Source organism: Chiloscyllium plagiosum, unplaced genomic scaffold (genome assembly GCF_037043375.1).
Source record: "Chiloscyllium plagiosum isolate Xiang-an unplaced genomic scaffold, Cpla_swu_hap1 HiC_scaffold_31, whole genome shotgun sequence".
Classification (NCBI taxonomy): Eukaryota; Metazoa; Chordata; class Chondrichthyes; order Orectolobiformes; family Hemiscylliidae; genus Chiloscyllium; species Chiloscyllium plagiosum.
The window spans coordinates 3,017,677-3,029,975 of NW_028270169.1; positions in this window are offsets into that span (position 1 = coordinate 3,017,677).

Sequence of the window (12,299 nt, forward strand, 5' to 3'; positions counted from 1 at the left end):
ATAACTGACAGACTGCAATTCTGTCCAGATTTAATAGTGCCATTTGTGGAAATTACTGTTGAAATGTGAGTATTGGCTAAAAATATTCATGGGCAGACCATAATGAAGAGGAAAAAGTGACATCTAGAAAAGAGCAAATTAATATTTTAGCAGATCAGAGCTACAGTGATCTGTTCCAGAGGGGACAAGGCAACATTGGATAAGAGATGTCACAGTGCGGTTACAGATGACCTCCAGTCGATGGCTGAGGAGGACACATTATAGCATTCCAAGTCAACAGATTTCCTGACAGGAGGAAGGACAAGCAGCAGTTGTTAGCACAGACTGCAGAATAAATTCAGACATTCACAGCTCAACTTCATATTTCACACAGCTTCATTCTACTATTTAAAACAACAAGTGGCCATTCAGCCCATTTGGTCATTGTGACTGACCCATATACTAACATTACACATGAGTGGTAGAAATAGAGTTGTACAGCATAGAAACAGATCCTTCAGCCCAATTAATCTACGCCATCCATGTTATTCAACAAAACTGGTATGATATTAGAGGAAATCTTATGGCTTGTGTGCGATAATGAATGGGAGGAGAGAGACTGACTGTAGGAATATATATTGGAGGTGAATATATATTCTGGTTGAAATGCAGTTTAAGAATATGAATACAGTTTAAGAACCAGAAAATATAAAGGTTGTCTCAGTAAAGGTGATGCTGAAGCTGTGAGATTGGAGTGGACTCTCAGCTGGTTCATTGATGTCCTTTAGGGGAGGACACTGGAGCTGCATGACTGTCAGACAACGCTAGATTCACCAGTCTCACTGGTGAGGATTGCAAACCCCTCCCCCAACCCGGTCAGATCATAACCCCTGCACCATTGGAGCAGAAAGGCCAATCGCCCCTCTCAGGGGCAATCACCTCCAAAGGTGATGGGAGCTCGATGATTTCTATTTGTTTTAACATCATTTATTTCTGAGATGGATTTTTGATATTAGTTAGGCCAGCATTTATTACCCATCCCTAATTGCCCAGAGGGCAGTTAAGAGTCAGCTACATTGCTGTGGGTCTGGAGTCATGTTGTGGCCCAGTCAGGGTAAGGATAGCAGATTTCCTTCTTAAAGGACATTAGTGATTGAAGGGCATTGGATTTCATGGTAATCGTTTGAGTCCAAATCTGAATTTTTTAAATAAATTCAAATTCCATCATCTGGTGGGATTTGAACCCAGGTCCCCAGAATATCAGAAACAAAAACAGTAATTGCTGGAAAAGCTCAGCAGGTTAGGCAGCATCTGTGTCGGGTCCAGTGACCGTTCCTCAAAAACGTTCGGTTTTTATTTCCTTCTAAGCTCTTCCTATTCATATACCCATCCAGATGCCAATTAAATGTTGTAATTGTACCAGCCTCCACCACTTCCTCTGGCAGCTCATTCCATACACGTACCACCCTCTGTGTGAAAAAGTGACCCTTCAGGTCCTTTTAAAATCTTTCCCCTCTAACCTTAAACCTATGCCCTGTAGTTTTGACCTCTCCCATGCAACAAAAAAAGACCTTGGCTATTCACCCTATCCATACCTCTCATGATTTTATAAACCTCTATAAGGTCACCCCTCAGCCTCCAATGCTCCAGGGAAGAAAACACCAATCTATTCAGCCTCTCCCTATTACTCAAACCCTCCAACCCTGGCAACATGCTTGTAAATCCTTTCTGTACCATCTCAACTTTAACAACATTCTTCCTATAGAAGCGCGATCAGAATTGTATGCAGAATTCTAAAGGTGGTCTCACCAATGTCTTGTACAGCCGCAACATGACCTCCCAAATCCTATACTCAATGCTCTGACCAATGAAGGCAAGCATTCCAAATGCCTTCTTCACGACTCTGTTTATCTGCGACTCACTTTCAAGGAGCTATGCACCTGCATCCCTGGGTCTCTGTTCAACAACACTTTCCAGCATCCTATCATTAACTGTGTAGTTCCTGCCCTGATTTTGTCTTCCCAAAATGCAACACCACACATTTATCTAAATTAAACTCCACATACCACTCCTCAGTCCATTCGCCCATCTGATCAAGATCCCATTACACTCTGAGGTAACCTTCTTCACTGTCCACTACACCTCCAATTTTGGTGTCATCTGCAAACTTACTAACCATCCCTCCTATGTTCACATACAAATCATTTGTGCAAATGACAAAAAGTAGTGCACCCAGCACCAATTATACAGTCATGGAGATGTACAACATGGAAACAAACCCTTCAGTCCAACCTGTCCATGCCGACCAGATATCCCAACGCAATCAAGTCCCACCTGCCAGCACCTGGCCCGTATACCTCCAAACCCTTCCTATTCATATACCCATCCAAATGCCTCTTAAATTGTACCAGCCTCCACCACTTTCTCTGGCAGCTCATTCCATACACGTACCACCCTCTGCGTGAAAAAGTTGCCCCTTAGGTTTCTTTTATATCTTTCCCCCTCACCCTAAACCTATGCCCTCTAGTTCTGGACTCCCCGACCCCAGGGAAAAAACTTTGCCTATTTACCCTATCTATGCCCCTCATAATTTTGTAAACCTCTATAAGGTCAGCCCTCTGACGCTGCAGGGAAAACAGCCCCAGCCTGTTCAGCCTCTCCCTGTCGCTCAGATCTTCCAACACTGACAACATCCTTGTAAATCTTTTCTGAACCCTTTTAAGTTTCACAACATCTTTCCGATAGGAAGGAGACCAGAATTGCACGCAATATTCCAACAGTGGCCTAACCAATGTCCTGTACAGCTGCAACATGACCTCCCAACACCTGTACTCAATACTCTGACCAATAAAGGAAAGCATACCAAACGCCTTCTTCACTATCCTATCTACCTGTGACTTCACTTTCAAGGAGCTATGAACCTGCACTCCAAGGTCTCTTTGTTCAGCAACACTCCCTAGGACCTTACCATTAAGTGTATAAGTCCTGCTAAGATTTGCTTTCCCAAAATGCAGTACCTCGCATTTATCTGAATTAAACTCCATCTGCCACTTCTCAGCCCATTGGCCCATCTGGTCCAGATCCTGTTGTAATCTGAGGTAACCCTCTTCACTGTCCACTACACCTCCAATTTTGGTGTCGTCTGCAAACTTCCTAACTGTACCTCTTATGCTCACATCCAAATCATTTATGTAAATGACAAGCAGCACACCACTGGTCACAGGCCTCCAGTCTGAAAAGCAACGCTCTACCACCACCCTCCTACCTTTAAGCCATTGGCTTGCTGTCTCTGGATCCCATGTGATCTAAACTTACTAACCAGTCTACATGTCAAACACTTTGCTGAAAATTCTGGAATTGTTCTTTGAGCTAAGGGGAAACCGTAGCTTGGGGAAAAAGACATTTTAGGGTTTTTAGATTCAGTTAGGGCCATTCTTTAAGGAAGTAATGAACAAGTTAGACATAGGAGAGCCCCGGGACATGGTCCATTTGGATTTCCAGAAGACTTTTGACAAGGGGCTGCATTGGACGCTGCTAAGTAAGATAAGACTTGATTTGAATTACTATTATCACATGTACAGTGAGAAGGTTTGTTTTGCGTGCAGTACAAGCACGTTAAAATATACAAAGATCACAGGATAACAGAACAGAGCGAGGAATACAGAGTTACAGCTGCAGAGAAGGTGCACAAAAAGCAAGATTAAAGTTACATTTGAAATTTGAGAGGTCCATTCTGAAATCTGATAACAGCAAGGAAGAACTTGTTGGTCTGTGCATTTAAACCTTTATATCTTCTACCTGATAGAAGAGTTTATAACCTGGGTGGGAGGGGGGGGGGAGGACTTTAATGATGTCGGGTGCCTTTTCTAGGCATCGAGAAGTGTAGATGAAGTCCATGAATGGAAGGTATGGAATGAGCTGCCAGAGGAAATGGTGGAGGCTGATACAATTGCAACATTTAAGAGGCATTTGGATGGGTATATGAATAGGAAGGGTTTGGAGGGATATGGGCCAGGTACTGGCAGGTGGGACTAGGTTGAGTTGGGATATCTGGTTGGCATGGATGGTTTGGGCTGAAGGGTCTGTTTCTGTGATGTACATCTCTATGACCCTATGACTCTAAAGGAACTGAAGGCATTGATGCTCAGTTTGCAGATGGCACAAAGATAGGAAGAGGTACAGGTTGTATTGGGGATATGGTGAGGTTGCAGGAGGACTTGGACAGGCTAGGAGAGTGGGAAAAGAAGTGGCAGATGGTATACAATGTGGGATGTGTAAGTTTATGGAGTTTAGTTGGAAGAATAGAGGCATAGAGTATTTTCTCAAGAGGGAAAGGTTTTGGAACTCTGAGGCACAAGGGGTTTTGGGAGTCTCAATTCAGGATTCTCATAATGTTAACATGCAGGTTCAGTTGACAGTTAGGAAGGCAAATGCAATGTTAGCATTCATTTCGAGAGGGCTAGAATACAAGAGCAGGGATGTACTGCTGAGGCTGTGTAAGGGTCTGGTTAGACCGCATTTGGAATATTGTGAGCATTTTTGGGCCCTAAAGAGACAAGGAGGAATTTCTTCATCCACGGGCTGGTGAGTTTACAGAACTCATCGCCACAGAAAGCTGTGGAGATCAGGCCATTAAGTAACTTTGAGACAGAGACAGGTAGATAGATTCTTGATTAGTAAGGGGATTACAGGGAGAAGGCTGGAGAATGGGGATGTGAGTCATTCAGCCATGATTGAAGGGTGGTACGGGATCGATTGGGCAAATGGCCTAATCCTGCTCCTATATCTTACAGTCTTCTGGGCTTATGATGTGTTTAGAAATCTTTAAATGAAAATAGTGTGGTTTGGTAAATAATTTGGTTAATGCTATATTATTGTCATTTCTTTCACATGATAATCTTCTGTTTTACTGTTAATCCCAAATCTGCAGCATTCCTCAATAAAACCAAACATGATCTCTGACTCAGATTTCAATCTGGCATCTGACTTATTTAGTAATATTATCAGCTAGGACCATAACACCAGTGTAAAGACCATATCATTTTAGTTTGGTGTATTTTTGATTGTAGGAAAAGACTTATAAAACTAAGGATTGCTGCATGTTTCAAAAGCAGTGTTACCTGATACTCCCTGTAAGTGCTGTTTACACAGCTGCTTGTTCAAGCAGTCAGTGGATGACTGTCCTGAGCTGGAACTAAGGGGAGAGTATAAAGGGAGATGTTGACAGCAACAAGTAGCTGATTGGTCTGGGGAATGGTGGCCAGGTATTGATAATAAAAGCTATCTGCCTGCCAACAACTATGTGATTGGCTCCCAGGTAGCTGAGCAGCTTTTGGATGTGAATGATTGGCTTGTGAACCTTCGGCTATCTGGATGGTGAGGTGCTGTCTTTCCTCTGCAGTAAAAAAAGAAGGCCAGTTTATTTTTCCTCACCAGTTAGTGTACACTATCGCTTTAAACCAATAAGTTAGAGACTTTGTCATTTGTGAATCAGTCACTTTGTACCTCCTGCAAGCAAGTGAAAGTATCTGGAGAGGAGAGATTGAGGAGCAGAGAGTCCTGGCAGGTTGTGGGGTGTGGGACCCAGGGAGATAGTGAGGAAAGAGAACAGTCTGAGACTGGGCCTGTTGGGAAAAGGAACAAGTCAAACAGCCAGGGCAGGCAGGGACAAAGCAGAGGACTGATAAATTAAACTGCATTTATTTCAATGCAAGAGGCCTAACAGGGAAGGCAGGTGAACTCAAAGAACAAAGAAAATTTACAGCCCAGGAACAGGCCCTCCAAGCTTGAGCCGATCCAAATATACTGTCTAAACCTGTCGCCCAATTCCTAAGCATCTGTATCCCTCTACTCCCCACCTACTCACGCATCCGTCCAGACGTATCTTAGATGAATCTACTGTGCCTGCCTCTACCACCTCTGCTGGCAACGCGTTCCAAATGCCCACCACCCTCTGTGTGAAGTACCTGCCAAGTGTATCCCCCTTTAACGTTTCACCTCTCACCTTGAAAGCATGACCTCTCGTTATTGAATCCTTCACCCTGGGAAAAAGCTTATCGCTATCTACCCTGTCTATACACTTCATGATTTTGTAAACCTCAATCAGGTCACCCCTCAATCTCCTTTTTTCTAGTGAAAACAAACAAACCAGACCTACTCAACCTCTTCATAGCTAGCACCTTCCATACCAGGCAACATCCTCGTAAACCTTCTCTGCACCCTCTCCAAAGCGTCCACATCCTTTTGGTAATGTGGCGACCAGAACTGTATTCTAAATGTGGCTGAACCAATGTCTTGTAAAATATTAACATGACCTGCCAGCTCTTATACTCAGTACCCCGTCCACTGAAGGCAAGCATACCATATGCCTTCGTGACCACTATCCACCTCTGCAGCAACCTTCAGGGTCAATGGACCTGCACTCCTAGATCTCTCTGCTCATCAACTCTTCCCAAGGCTCTCCATTCATTGTATAATTCGCTCTAGAATTAGACTTGCCTAAATGCATCACCTCACATTTGTCTGGATTGAACTCTATCTGCCACTTCTCTGCCCAACTCTCCAGTCTTGATTAGGAATAACATTATGGCTGTACTTAGGATATTCCTGGGAATACATCCAGGGAAGTTATTTGGGTGGAACTGCAAAATAATAGAAGGATGATCACCTTATTGGGATTATTTACAACTCCTTTCTCTTAAACCTTTCTTTTACCTCCCACTCGACAATACTAGCCTGATAAAAATCTTGATTTACAAAAAAAAAATCACATTTCAAAATCCGGTCAGCTTTATCAATTCTCCTTTGTCGATTGTTCTTTGTAGATTTTCTCTGGGTCGGTTTCGATGTTCTGTTGCACAAACCTCTTATAGTCAGGTACCTTTCAGAGAGCACTTTAGCTCGCAGTCTATATTTGTGGATATGCTTGGCAGTTCTCCTTCTCGAGTTCATATTCTTGTGTTTAAAGTGTTCCAAGACTGTAAGCAGATTGTGATCCGTGTACACAACCGTCTCCGACACATTGTTTGTGACATACACACTAAAATGTTGTAAGGCCAGGACCAAACTCAATAGTTCTTTTTTGACTGGTGGATGTTGAGTTTCTTCGAAAAGTAACCAACTGGCAGTTCAATCCCATCCTCATCATCCTGTAGGAGTACAGCTCCAACTCCTATGTCACTAGCATCAATGGCAACTTTAAAAGGTTTTGAACAGTTTGGTGTAGCTAAAACTGGTTTGGTGGTTAATATGGCTTTCAAATGGTCAAATGCCTCCTGCCATGATTCTGTCCACTGCAACTTTGTGTTCTTCTTCAGCAAATCGGCTAACGGTGCCATTAAGCTGCTGAAGTTTGGAACAAACGTCCAATAGAATCCGTTGAGTCTAAGAATCGAAGCTCCTCTTTCTCCGAGGTTGGTCGTGGAAATTCCTCAATGGCCTTCGTCTTTGCGTTCCGTGGGGTCAGCCTTCCATGACCGATATTATGTCCCATGAACGTCACCTCTGCTTTTGCAAAATCAGCTTTATTTAAGTTTATCACAAGTTTTGCTTCTCTTGTCATTCAAAGAGGTCTGCCAACTGTACCATGTGATCTTTGCAGGAATTACGAAAGATCACTACATCATCCAGATAGACTGCACAGTTTGTTAACCCAGCCACAACTCTGTTCATGAGTCTTTGGAATGTGGTGGGTGCATTCTTCATTCCAAAGGACATCATTTTAAACTGAGATAGCCCATTTGGGATTACAAACACAGAAATTTTTTTCGCAGTCTCTGATAAAGGTAACTGCCAGTAACCACGCATTAAGTCCAACTTGGTGATGTAACTGGTTTGTCCAACTTTCTCCATACAGTCCTTCAATCTAGGAATTGGATATAGGTCCAATTTTGTAACAGTGTTGACCTTCCGATAATCTACGCAGAATCACTGAGTCCAGTCCGGTTTGAGAACTAAGATGATTGGCGAACTCCACTCGGTCTGGCTTGGTTCGCGATGTCGTTGTCGAGCATGACCTCCACCTCCATCGGGACCTGCCTGGCTTTGAAAGGATTAAGCCGAAGGAAATATTGATTCATTGGAGCAGTATTCTCTACATCCACTTCATGTACAATAGCATTAGTCCTCCCCATCTGATTCTTACATATGTCCTTATACTGCAGTAACAAATCTTTCAACTGCGTTCTATGCTCCTGAGACAGATAACTTTACTAACCTATCCCATTCCTCAAGGACGTTTTTATTTTTGAATCTATTTTGAGGCACATCAAAATCCACATCATCTGGATTTGATTCCTCATTCTGTGGGGCAGAAACTAACACCTGTTTCTCCAGCTCTTTCTCTCTTCTGGTTCTCTGGAGGGGACTTATACAGTCATTTATAACCCATGTGAAAGGTTCTTCACATGTGGGAATTGGTAATAAACATGCTGGTTTTATTATTGCCTGTGGCTTACCCACCATTTGGCATTCTTGACACGTATGGCAAAAGTTAACCACATCCTTTGCATTCTAGGCCAATAGAAATGTTTTTGTATCTTAACCTGAGTCTTTTGTACCCCTAGGTGACCTACAGGTAGTTCATGTGCTACCCATATCATCTCCTGTCCGTATGCTACCAGCAACACAATCTGGTGCACGTCTGCCCATTTCTCCTCTGCACTAACCTGCCATGGTCTCCATTTCCATCTGAGAATTCTATCTTTCAGATGATAACCCTCCGGAATATTCTCTGCCTGCTTTTCGGAGTACGCATCCACATATATATCTTTTATTGTCTTGTCTTGCTGTTGCAAGTCCCTTAGCATTTCAGGACTAAACACTTCTGTCTGACCGTCTGTGTGTTCAGGTTTTTCCTGCACCATTATGTCAACAGGGTATCTGATAGCTGAACCTCACCTTCTTCATCTCTCTCTTTAGTTCTTGCTTCATGCAGTGACTTATGATAGTCAGATCTGTTTACTACACAATCTAGGAAAATACCAGGATATTTCTGAGTTAACTTCTCAGTTTCTTGATCTTCCTTGGGTCTTTCCACAACAAGGGGTGTCACTCCCACCTTGGATCCTGCTAAATCATTCCCAAGAGAAAACTGGATTGCTGGAAATGACACTGTTAATCACTCCCACTGTTACTTCCCCAGTCTTGAGTTGGTACTCCAACCTGATCTTACACAGGGGAATGCTAAATTTTTGTCCATCTAGCCCATAAATTACCACACTCTCGAGTAAGAGATCAGAAAGAGTGCAAATTCTCTCATCTCTTACTATCAGTGACTGGTTAGATCCTGTATCTCTCAAAACTATAACTTCTTGTCCTTCCTCTGCTGTTCTTTCTGAGTAAACTTTAACCACAGAGGTGAATTCTTTGTAGAGATCAGGTACTAACTCCATACTATCCCCTGCCTAGGCTGGGCACTTTCCTGCAGCTCCTCAGCTCTTCTTGGGGTCTCCTTTACTCCCTTCACTGAAATGCCACTGGCTTAGCTTCTTTTCCCACAGTGCCTTTCTTTAACGACCAGCACTGTGACTTTGTGTCCCACTTTACCGCAGTGGAAACACCTGAGGCCTTTCACCTCCTTTCCACCCTCATGGGCTTCTTTATCCTGTGGTAAATTTCTACTAGTGTTCTCTACTCTTTCTTTCATAGTGTAGGATCTCCCCTTTTCCCAACTTCTACCCCTCACAGGACAAAAGTCTGGCCAGAAACTTGTCTTATACACCAGCATGTACCCATCTGCTAATTCTGTTACCTTGCTCATTTCCTATATTTTTTGTTCCTCTTTGTGAATTCTTGTCTCTGAAAGTGAATTTTTTTAAGAACTCCTCCCGCAGAATAATCTCTCTTAGAGCGTCAAAGGTCCTATCCACCTTTAAAGCCTGCACCCATCTATCAAAATGACTATGTTTAGTTTTTCAAACTCAACATAAGTCTGACCTGGTTCCTTCTTTATGTTTCTGAACCACTGTCTATATACTTCTGGTACCAATTCATAAGCACTTAAATAGCCTGTTTAACCTCTTCATAATCTCTTGACCCCTCATCTGACAGCATGGCAAATACCTCACTCGCTCTGCCTACCAGTTTAGTCTGAACTAGCATTACCCATAAGTCCTTGGACCACTCCATCTGCCTAGCCAATTTTTCAATTGAAATAAAGAAGACTTCAACATCTTTTGCATCAACATGTGGCAGAGTTTTGACATCTTTATATATATATATATATATATATATATATCACTACCATCTCTAATCTCCATCCTGTTAACTTGACTTTGCTGACTAAGTTGCAACTTCTCAAGTTCAAATACTCTGTCTTTTTGCTCAGCTAAGAACCATCTCTCACTCTCTCTTCCCCCCCCCCCACCTTTGTTTATCTTCTAACTCCATTTTCCTCAATTGTATTTTAAGTTTTTCTACCTCGACTGCACTTGTCTGTTTCACTGACACACCTCAGTGTTTGAGTAGCTCCCTTACAATTTCAGTTTTACATTTGTCCTTGATTAAACCCAAATCTAACTTCTTTGTAATTATAAAAGTTTGGCCTTTTTCTTTTCTTCTAAACTTTCTTGGCAAAATTTGATAATCATCTTCAAACCCCAGAACCACTTTAGCAATTTTGAGAACCATTTCTCTCACTTTTAATTTAGCCAACCACAGGTCACCGAAATTAAACAAACTGTCTCCTACATTTTATTTAAAGATCTTGGACACAAACCAGCAAGTGTTTAAATCTGCTGGGCTTTGTTTGTACCCCAAATCTATTCAAATCTGTCCAAATCTCAGACTGGATCTTTCTAAACCTGTTCACATCCCAAATCCGAAACCCAAACTGTTCAAATCCTCCCCAATGAACTCCCAGGCTGTAACGACACGGGGTAAACCCCTCTGATAACGTAAACCCGATGCACAGAGAAGCTCACCTCGCGCCATAATTTGTTAAAATTCAAGAGGAAAAAAACCATCGTAGAGGTCACTATTTAAAGTAAAAATTAACAAATTTATTCTTTAAGTCCAGCAGAGAATATTAAAAGCAACTATATATAACTCCTTTCTCTTAAACTTATCTTTTACCTCCCACTCTACAATACTTGTCTGATAAAAAAATCTGATTAAGATTTACAAAAAAAAGTTGCATTTCAAAACCCAGTCAGCTTTATCAATTTTTTTTTGTTGATTCTTCTTTTGTAGATTTTCTCTGGGTCGGTTTTGATGTTCTGCTGTGCAAACCTCTGATAGACAGGTACTTTTCAGAGAGCACTTCAGCTCGCAGTCTATATTTGTGAATGTGCTTGGCAGTTCTCCTTCTAACCGTTCAAAATGTCTGGTTTTATACCCCAAAACATCAGATCATTTTATTGGTTTAAATATTATCAAAATACTAAATTCAAATTTGACTGGAGTTTGGTATCTTGGGGCGTAATTTAAACTGATTGGCTGAATTTTATTAGTTTTTGTTTCATGGCAACTCAGCTGTAGCTATTTGTTTCCCAAGTGTTACATTCTTACTCTGTTCAGGACTCTCTGTTCTCCTTCAATTCTTGCTAGTTTTTCAACTCTCTTAAAGGTACAGTACATACCTACACCTTTACAACACTATAGACCCACCCCCCCCAAATTGTCAGTGGGAAATTGAGAAACAAATTTGTAAGGAGATCTCGGTTATGTGTAAGAATAATAAGATAATTATGGTAGGAGATTTTAACTTTCCAAACATTAACCAAGATTGCCATAATGTGAAGGCTTGGCTGGAGAGGAATTTGTTCAGTGGGTACAAGGAACTTTTGTGATTCAGTAGGTGAATTTACCTACTAGAGAAGGTGCAAAACTTGATTAAGGGCTTATTCCCAAAACGTCAACCCTCCTGCTCATTGGATGCTGCCTGACTTGCTGTGCTTTTCCACTGCCACACTTTTCAACTCTGACTCTCTAGCACTTGCAGTCCCTCTAATGTGCAAAACTTAACCTACTCTTGGGAAATAAGGCAGGGCAGGTAGCGAGGTATCAGTGCGGCAGCACTTTGGGACCAGCGACTATAAGTCTATTCATTTTAAAATAGTGATGGAAAAGAATAGACCAGATCTAAAAATTAAAGTTCTACATTGGAGGAAGGACAGTTTTGATGGTATTAGACAAGAGCTTTCAAAAGTTGGTTGGGGTGGATGTTCACAGGTAAAGGGACGGCTGGAAAATGGGAAGCCTTCAATAATGAGATAATAAGACTCCAGATATGGTATGTTCATGTTAGGGGCAAAAGGCAAGGATGGTAGATGGCAAAAGAAATTGAGGTTTTGACCAAGAATAAGAATGAAGCATATGTC